We start from the raw sequence: 8,557 nt of genomic DNA on the forward strand, positions 1-8,557 counted from the left end.
GGATATTATCACATGTCAAATGTTTGACTGGAGAGGTATTATATTGAAGAATCTGTGAATGGAAAATGTTGCAACTGTGGTGGGGATCATACTACGGACTTCCTTTGCGCAGCGGATCTCCTATGTGGAGGCCGGTGAAGAGAGTCGAAGGAACAAGAGGCAGCATTGTTGAAGATATAGCGGTGGATGCATTGCAACCTGTTGCTAGTGTTTCAAGTCAAATTGGGTGATCTGGATACACTCATTTTGAAGAAGGTGGATTTTGGGACACTTATAGCCACAGTGATTCATTGTACAGCACAAGTGTCTAAGAAGTCCAAGAATCTGGGTATCATTATATCTGCAGCCGAGAAGTTTTTGGGGCTCAAAGACTTCACGACAGAAGCATTACAAGGACTACGAATTGTCCCGCCCTCACAGGAGGCTTCTGAGCCTGTGTTGGGGCCTGTGTTGGGACCTGATTAGAATGAGGTTTTTACTGAAAGCAGGTTGATTTTGTTTTAGTTAATACATTTTTTGGTAGTTTGTATGATATTTTTACCCAAATGGTTTTCCTTTTTGGGACCCTTCTTATCCACCTGCACAGTAGGTGGCGGAATGCACATATAATTGTTACGAATGTCATTATACCATAAAAGAAGGAGCGATTACTTGTTTTCATGCAAGTTTTTTCACAGAAAAATACTCCATCAAACATCTTAGTTAGATGTAAATTTGCGTGACTAAGCTCTCTTCAGCAAAAACAACTCATGTCAATTTTGATATCTTAGATTAGTACTTTGAAGAAGTGTATACTGGCTACGGCATCTCAAAATGGACAAACTAATATTGCCACTTTTCTCATCTTTCGAGCGAAGGTCTTAAGGGAGTATGCGAGCACAATTGTTCGGTTTGGTTAGCCGACAAAGTACTTCAACAAAGTACTGAGTAAAGGGTCTGAATACTTACGTAAATGTGATAGAATAAGGCTGTAACGTAACAAAATGTGGAAAAAGTCAACAGGTCTGAACACTTTCCGAATGCACTGTATATACAAAGAAATATCAATAGAAAGCAGTTCAAACAAAAAAGTGCAGCCAGTTTGCAGTCTTTCCAGCTTCAGATCTCGTGGCATGTCTTGTGGGGTATGCATGCATAGCTGTGAGACAGTAGTTCAAACAGACAGCTCGGTGCATTCAATACCTCTCATAAACACAAGTAGTGATTAAATCAATCTCTCCTCAACTTTGAGCCAGGAGAGATTGGCATGCATATTGTTAATGTTAGCTCACTGTGTACATGCAAGGGCTGACCTGTTCTGAGCCAATTGCAATTTTCCTAAGTCCCTTTTGTGGCACCTGACCACACGACTGAAATGTAGTCCAGGTGCGACAACTGGGGCCTGTAGGAACTGCCTTGTTGATAGTGCAGGTAGAAGGTAGAGCAGCACCTTTATTATGGAAAGACTTCTTCCCATCTTAGCTACTGTTGTATCAATATGTTTTGACCATGACAGTTTCCAATCCAGGATTACTCCAAGAAGTTTAGTCACCTCAACAATTTCCACATGATTTATTACAAGTTGTTGAGGTTTAGGGTTTAGTGAATTCGTTTTCCCAGATAAAATGCTTTTAGTTTTAGAAATATTTGTACTAATGTATTCCTTGCCACCCACTCTGAAACAAACTTCAGCTCTTTCTTAAGCGTTGCAGTCATTTCAGTCGCTGTAGTAGCTGACGTGTATAGTGTTGAGTAATTTACTCAACGCCAATGGCATGTCGTTAGTAATGATGGAAAAAAGTAAGGGGCCTAGACAGCTGCTCTGGGGAATTTCTGATTCTACCTGGATTATGTTGGAGAGGCTTCCATTAAAGAACCCTGTGTGTTCTGTTAGACAGGTGACTCTTTATCAACAATATAGCAGGGGGTGTAAAGCCATAACACATGTTTTTCCAGTAGCAGACTATGATCGATAATGTCAAAAGCAGCACTGAAGTATATATACAGTACCAGTCAAAAGTTTGGACACGCCTACTCATTCCAGGGCTTTCCTTTATTTTGACTATTTTCTACATTGTAGAATAATAGTGAAGACATCAAAACTATAAAATAACACAAATGGAATCATTTTAGTTACCAAAAAAGTGTTAAACAAATCAAAATATACACTGCTCAAAAAAAATAAAGGGAACACTAAAATTACACATCCTAGATCTGAATGAAATATTCTTATTAAATACTTTTTTCTTTACATAGATGAATGTGCTGACAACAAAATCACACACAAATTATCAATGGAAATCACATTTATCAACCCATGGAGGTCTGGATTTGAAAATTAAAGTGGAAAACCACACTACAGGCTGATCCAACTTTGATAATGTCCTTAAAACATGTCTAAATGAGGCTCGGTAGTGTGTGTGGCCTCCACGTGCCTGTATGACCTCCCTACAATGCCTGGGCATGCTCCTGATGAGGTGGCGGATGGTCTCCTGAGGGATCTCCTCCCAGACCTGGACTAAAGCATCCCCCAACTCCTGGACAGTCTGTGGTGGATGGAGCGAGACATGATGTCCCAGATGTGCTCAATTGGATTCAGGTCTGGGGAACGGGCGGGCCAGTCCATAGCATAAATGCCTTCCTCTTGCAGGAACTGCTGACACACTCCAGCCACATGAGGTCTAGCATTGTCTTTCATTAGGAGGAACCCAGGGCCAACCGCACCAGCATATGGTCTCACAAGGGGTCTGAGGATCTCATCTCGGTACCTAATGGCAGTCAGGCTACCTCTAGCGAGCACATGGAGGGCTGTGCGGTCCCCCAAAGAAATGCCAGCCCACACCATGACTGACCCACCACCAAACCGGTCATGCTGGAGGATGTTGCAGGCAGCAGAACGTTCTCCACGGCGTCTACAGACTCTGTCACGTCTCTCACATGTGCTCAGTGTGAACCTGCTTTCATCTGTGACGAGCACAGGGCGCCAGTGGCGAATTTGCCAATCTTGGTGTTCTCTGGCAAATGCCAAACGTCCTGCACAGTGTTGGGCTGTAAGCACCTGTGGACGTCGGGCCCTCATACCACCCTCATGGAGTCTGTTTCTGACCGTTTGAGCAGACCCATGCACATTTGTGGCCTGCTGGAGGTCATTTTGCTCCTCCTGCTCCTCCTTGCACAAAGGCGGAGGTAGCGGTCCTGCTGCTGGGTTGTTGCCCTCCTACGGCCTCCTCCACGTCTCCTGATGTAATGGCCTGTCTCCTGGTAGCGCCTCCATGCTCTGGACACTACGCTGACAGATACAGCAAACATTCTTGCCACAGCTCGCATTGATGTTCCATCCTGGATGAGCTGCACTACCTGAGCCACTTGTGTGGGTTGTAGACTCCGTCTCATGTTACCAGTAGAGTGAAAGCACCGCCAGCATTCAAAAGTGACCAAAACATCAGCCAGGAAGCATAGGAACTGAGAAGTGGTCTGTGGTCACCACCTGCAGAACCACTCCTTTATTGGGGGTGTCTTGCTAATTGCCTATAATTTCAACCTGTTGTCTATTCCATTTGCACAACAGCATGCGAAATGTATTGTCAATCAGTGTTGCTTCCTAAGTGGACAGTTTGATTTCACAGAAGTGTGATTGACTTGGAGTTACATTGTTTTTAAGTGTTCCCTTTATTTTTTTGAGCAGTGTATTTATATTTGAGATTCAAACTCTAAAATGTCTTTACCTATCACATCTATAAACAGTCAACTTATTAATCATAACCATGTTTCATATCATCATGCTGAACAGCCGTACTTATGATTTAGCACTACATAAATTGGTTTAATTATTTACTTGCTAATTAAATGGGAACACATTAGAAACATACACACACTGGACTGGTTATTGACTGGAGACGTAATACGCTGAAAACAAGTCCCTAGTGGAAAGACAATAACATTGATGCTTGTTAAAGAAGAGATGGGGAGAGAGAGACCGAGACACTTAACATTGGTACATTCAGAAACTACTCTCACATACAGTAACCACATACTCTGCACATGAATTGCTACCCGCTTTGAGTAAGAAATGCCTGGGTTCGCTGAGGATCTCTCGGTGAACAGTGCAGCCTTGGAAAGGAGGTTGGGGCCTCCTGAGTGGTAGTGGTCAAAGGCACTGCATCGCAGAGCTAGCTGTGACACTAGAGATTCTGGGTTCGAGTCCAGGCTCTGTCACAGCCGGCCGCGACCAGGAGACCAATGGGGCGTCGCACAATTGGCCCAGCATCGTCCGGGTTAGGGGAGGTTTTGGCCGGCAGGGATGTCCTTCTCCCATCGCGCACAAGAGACTCCTGTGGCGGGCCGAGCGCAGTGCATGCTGACACGGTCACCAGGTGTACTGTGTTTCCTCCGACACATTGGTGCGGCTGGCTTCCGGGTTAAATGGGCATTGTCAAGAAGCAGTACGGCTTGGTTGGGTTGTGTTTCGGACTTATGGCTCTCGACCTTTGCCTCCCGAGTCCGTACGGGAATTGCAGCGATGAGACAAGACTAACTACCAATTGCATACCACGAAATTGGGAAGACATTTGTAAGGCTCTGATTGTTCGAAATGGTTCCAACAAGTCTTCTATTGTTGTCCTTCTTTATGCAGTGCCTTGCAAAAGTATTCATCTCCTTGGCCTTTTTCCTAGTTGTTGCATTACAACCTGTCATTTAAATGGATGTTTATTTGGATTTCATGTAATGGACATACACAAAATAGTCCAAATTAGGTAAAGTCAAATTGTAATTTTTTAAACGGAAAAGTGGTGTGTGCATATTTATTCACCCCCTTTGCTATGAAGCCCCTAAATAAGATCTGGTGCAACCAATTACCTTCAGAAGTCACAAAATTAGTTAAATAAAGTCCACCTGTGTGCAATCTAAGTGTCACATGATCTCACCTGTTCTAAAAGGCCCCAGAGTCTGCAACACCACTAAGCAAGGGGCACCACGAACACCAAGGAGCTCTCCAAACAGGTCAGGGACAAAGTTGTGGAGAAGTACAAATCAGTGGTGGGTAATAAAAAACTTCTAAAACTTTTAACATCCCATGGAGGGAGCTCCATTAAATCCATTATAAAAAAAATGGAAAGAATATGGCACAACAAACCTGCCAAGAGGGCCGCCCACAAACTCATGGACCAGGTAAGGAGGGCATTAATCAGAGGGGCAACAAAGAGACCAAAGATAACCCCGAAGGAGCTGCAAAGCTCCAGCGGAGACTGGAGTATCTGTCCATAGGACCACTTTAAGCCGTACACTCTACAGAGTCGGGCTTTACAGAAGAGTGGCCAGAAAAATACATTGCTTTAGAAGAAGAAAAAAAATGTTGGTGTTCGCCAAAGGCATGTGGGGGACTCCCCAAACATATGGAAGAAGGTACTCTGGTCAGAGTAAAATGTAGCTTTTTGTCAATCAAGGAAACGCAATCTGGCGCAAACCCAACACCTCATCACCCACAGTGAATCATGGTTGTGGCAGCATCATGCTGTGGGGATACTTTCATTGGCAGGGACTGGGAAACTAGTCAGAATTGAAGGAATGATTTGATGGCGCTAAATACAGGGAAATTCTTGAGGGAAACCTGTTTGTCTTCCCGAAATTTGAGACTGGGACGGAGGTTCACCTTCTAGCAGGACAATGACCCTAAGCATACTGCTAAAGCAACACTCGAGTGGATTAAGGGGAAACATGTAAATGTCTTGGAATGGCCTAGACAAAGCCCAGACCTCAATCCAATTGAGAATCTGTGGTACGACTTAAAGATTGCTGTACACCAGCGGAACCCATCCAACTTGAAGGAGCTGGAGCAGTTTTGCCTTGAAGAATGGGCAAAAATCTCAGTGGTTAGATGTGCCAAGCTTATTGAGACATACTTCAAGAGACTTGCAACTATAATTGCTGCAAAAGGTGGCTCTAGAAAGTATTGACATTTGGGGGTAAATAGTTATGCACGCTCAAGTTAATTTTTTTTGTCTTATTTCTTGTTTGTTTCACCCAAGAAATATTTTGCATCTTCGAAGTGGTAGGCATGTTGTGTAAATTAAATTATACTACCCCCCCAAAAATCTATTTTAATTCAAGGTTGTAAGGCAACAAAATAGGAAAAATGCCAAGGGGGGTGAATACTTTCGCAAGGCCCTGTAGTTGTCTAGTATCCAGTGACTTGTCATGTAGTCCTGAACAGAATTACAGAGTGGACTTTTCTTTCATTCACTCTGGAGGCTTCTTTGAAGATAGGCTAGCCAGCTGTATCGATGGTTGGAGCAGAGTAACAGGATGGTCCTACTTAAATTCTCTTTTGAAGATACTTTACTTAGGATAGCTAATCAGCAGTACCAGTGATTGTCCGGGAGATGAGTTTATCGTCTCCACCTGATGTTGAGATTCAAAGTTCAAACCACTTTAAAACCTGTTGCGTCGAGCCATCCCGGATCCGGGATCGTGAATACAGCCTCAAGCTCATTACCATAACGCAACGTTAACTATTCATGAAAATCGCAAATGAAATGAATATGCTAGCTCTCAAGCTTAGCCTTTTGTTAACAACACTGTCATCTCAGATTTTCAAAATATGCTTCTCAACATCTGAAGTTCTTCAAAGGTAATGATTTTATCTGAATGATTTTCTGGTTTTTGTAAAAAATTTGCCTGCTAATGCTAACGCTAAATGCTACGCTAGCATGCTACGCTAACGGCGCTAGCTGTTACACAAATGCTTATTTTTTTGCATATTCAAAATAAGCATTTGTGTAACAGCTAGCGCCGTTAGCGTAGCATGCTAGCGTAGCATTTAGCGTTAGCATTAGCAGGCAAATTTTTTACAAAAACCAGAAAATCATTCAGATAAAATCATTACCTTTGAAGAACTTCAGATGTTTTCAATGAGGAGACTCTGTTAGATAGCAAATGCTCAGTTTTTCCTGAAAGATTATTTGTTTAGGAGAAATCGCTCCGTTTGGTGCGTCACGTTTAGCTACGAAAAAAACCTGTATCCAGGAGTGTAATTATCCCCGCAGCTCATTAGCATAACACAACGTTAACTATTCATGAAAATCGCAAATTAAATTAAATTAATATGCTAGCTCTCAAGCTTAGCCTTTTGTTAACAACACTGTCATCTCAGATTTTCTAAATATGCTTCTCAACCATTGCAAAATAAGCATTTGTGTAACAGATAGCGCTGTTAGCGTAGCATGCTAGCATAGCATTTAGCGTTAGCATTAGCAGGCAGCATTTTTACAAAAACCAGAAAATCATTCAAATAAAATCATTACCTTTGAAGAACTTCAGATGTTTTCAATGAGGAGACTCTCAGTTAGATAGCAAATGCTCCGTTTTTCCTGAAAGATGATTTGCTTAGGAGAAATTGCTCCGTTTGGTGCGTCACGTTTAGCTACCAAAAACGTCAAACTTTTTTCAAAATTAACTCCATAATATCGACTGAAACATGGCAAACGTTGTTTAGGACCAATCCTCAAGGTGTTTTTCACATATCTCTTCGATGATATATCATTCGTGGAAGTCTGCTATCCCCTCTGAATCCCAGGAGAAAATGCCTGTGGCTGAAGATTAGCACGAATTTACACAAAGGACACTGGGCGGACCCGTGGTAAATGTAGTCTCTTATGGCCAATCTTCCAATGATATGCCTACAAATATGTCACAATGCTGCAGACACCTTGGAGAAACGATAGGAAGGGCAGGCTCATTCCCGGCGCATTCACAGCCATATAAGGAGACAATAGAAAACAGAGCTTCGAAAATTCTGCCCATTTCCTGGTTAAAGTATCATCTTGGTTTCGCCTGTAGCATGAGTTCTGTGGCACTCACAGATAATATCTTTGCAGTTTTGGAAACCTTAGTGTTTTCTTTCCAAAGCTGCCAATTATATGCATAGTCAAGCATCTTTTCGTGACAAAATATTGCGCTTTAAAACGGGCACGTTTTTTAATCCATAAATTAAAAGAGCGCCCCCTATATCCAAGAAGTTAAAATGCGCAGCTGCAGCTTCACGCCTTTGGTCTAATCTAATCTAATTTCTCTCTCTTCATCACTCAATACCTAGGTTTACCTCCACTGTATTCACATCCTACCATACCTTTGTCTGTACATTATACCTTGATGCTATTTTATCGCCCCCAGAAACCTCCTTTTACTCTATGTTCCAGACGTTCTAGACGACCAATTCTCATAGCTTTTAGCCGTACCCTTATTCTACTCCTCCTATGTTCCTCTGGCGATGTAGAGGTGAATCCAGGCCCTGCAGTGCCTAGCTCCACTCCTATTCCCCAGGCGCTCTCTTTTGACGACTTCTGTAACCGTAATAGCCTTGGTTTCATGCATGTTAACATTAGAAGCCTCTTCCCTAAGTTTGTTCTATTCACTGCTTTAGCACACTCTGCCAACCCGGATGTTCTAGCTGTGTCTGAATCCTGGCTTAGGAAGACCACCAAAAATTCAGAAATTTTAATTCCAAACTACAACATTTTCAGACACAAAGATAGCCTGCAGAGTTCTGTCCTACTATCCAGGTCTGTACCCAAACAATTTG

This window comes from Oncorhynchus kisutch, linkage group LG5, assembly GCF_002021735.2.
Source record: "Oncorhynchus kisutch isolate 150728-3 linkage group LG5, Okis_V2, whole genome shotgun sequence".
In the NCBI taxonomy this organism is placed as follows: domain Eukaryota; kingdom Metazoa; phylum Chordata; class Actinopteri; order Salmoniformes; family Salmonidae; genus Oncorhynchus; species Oncorhynchus kisutch.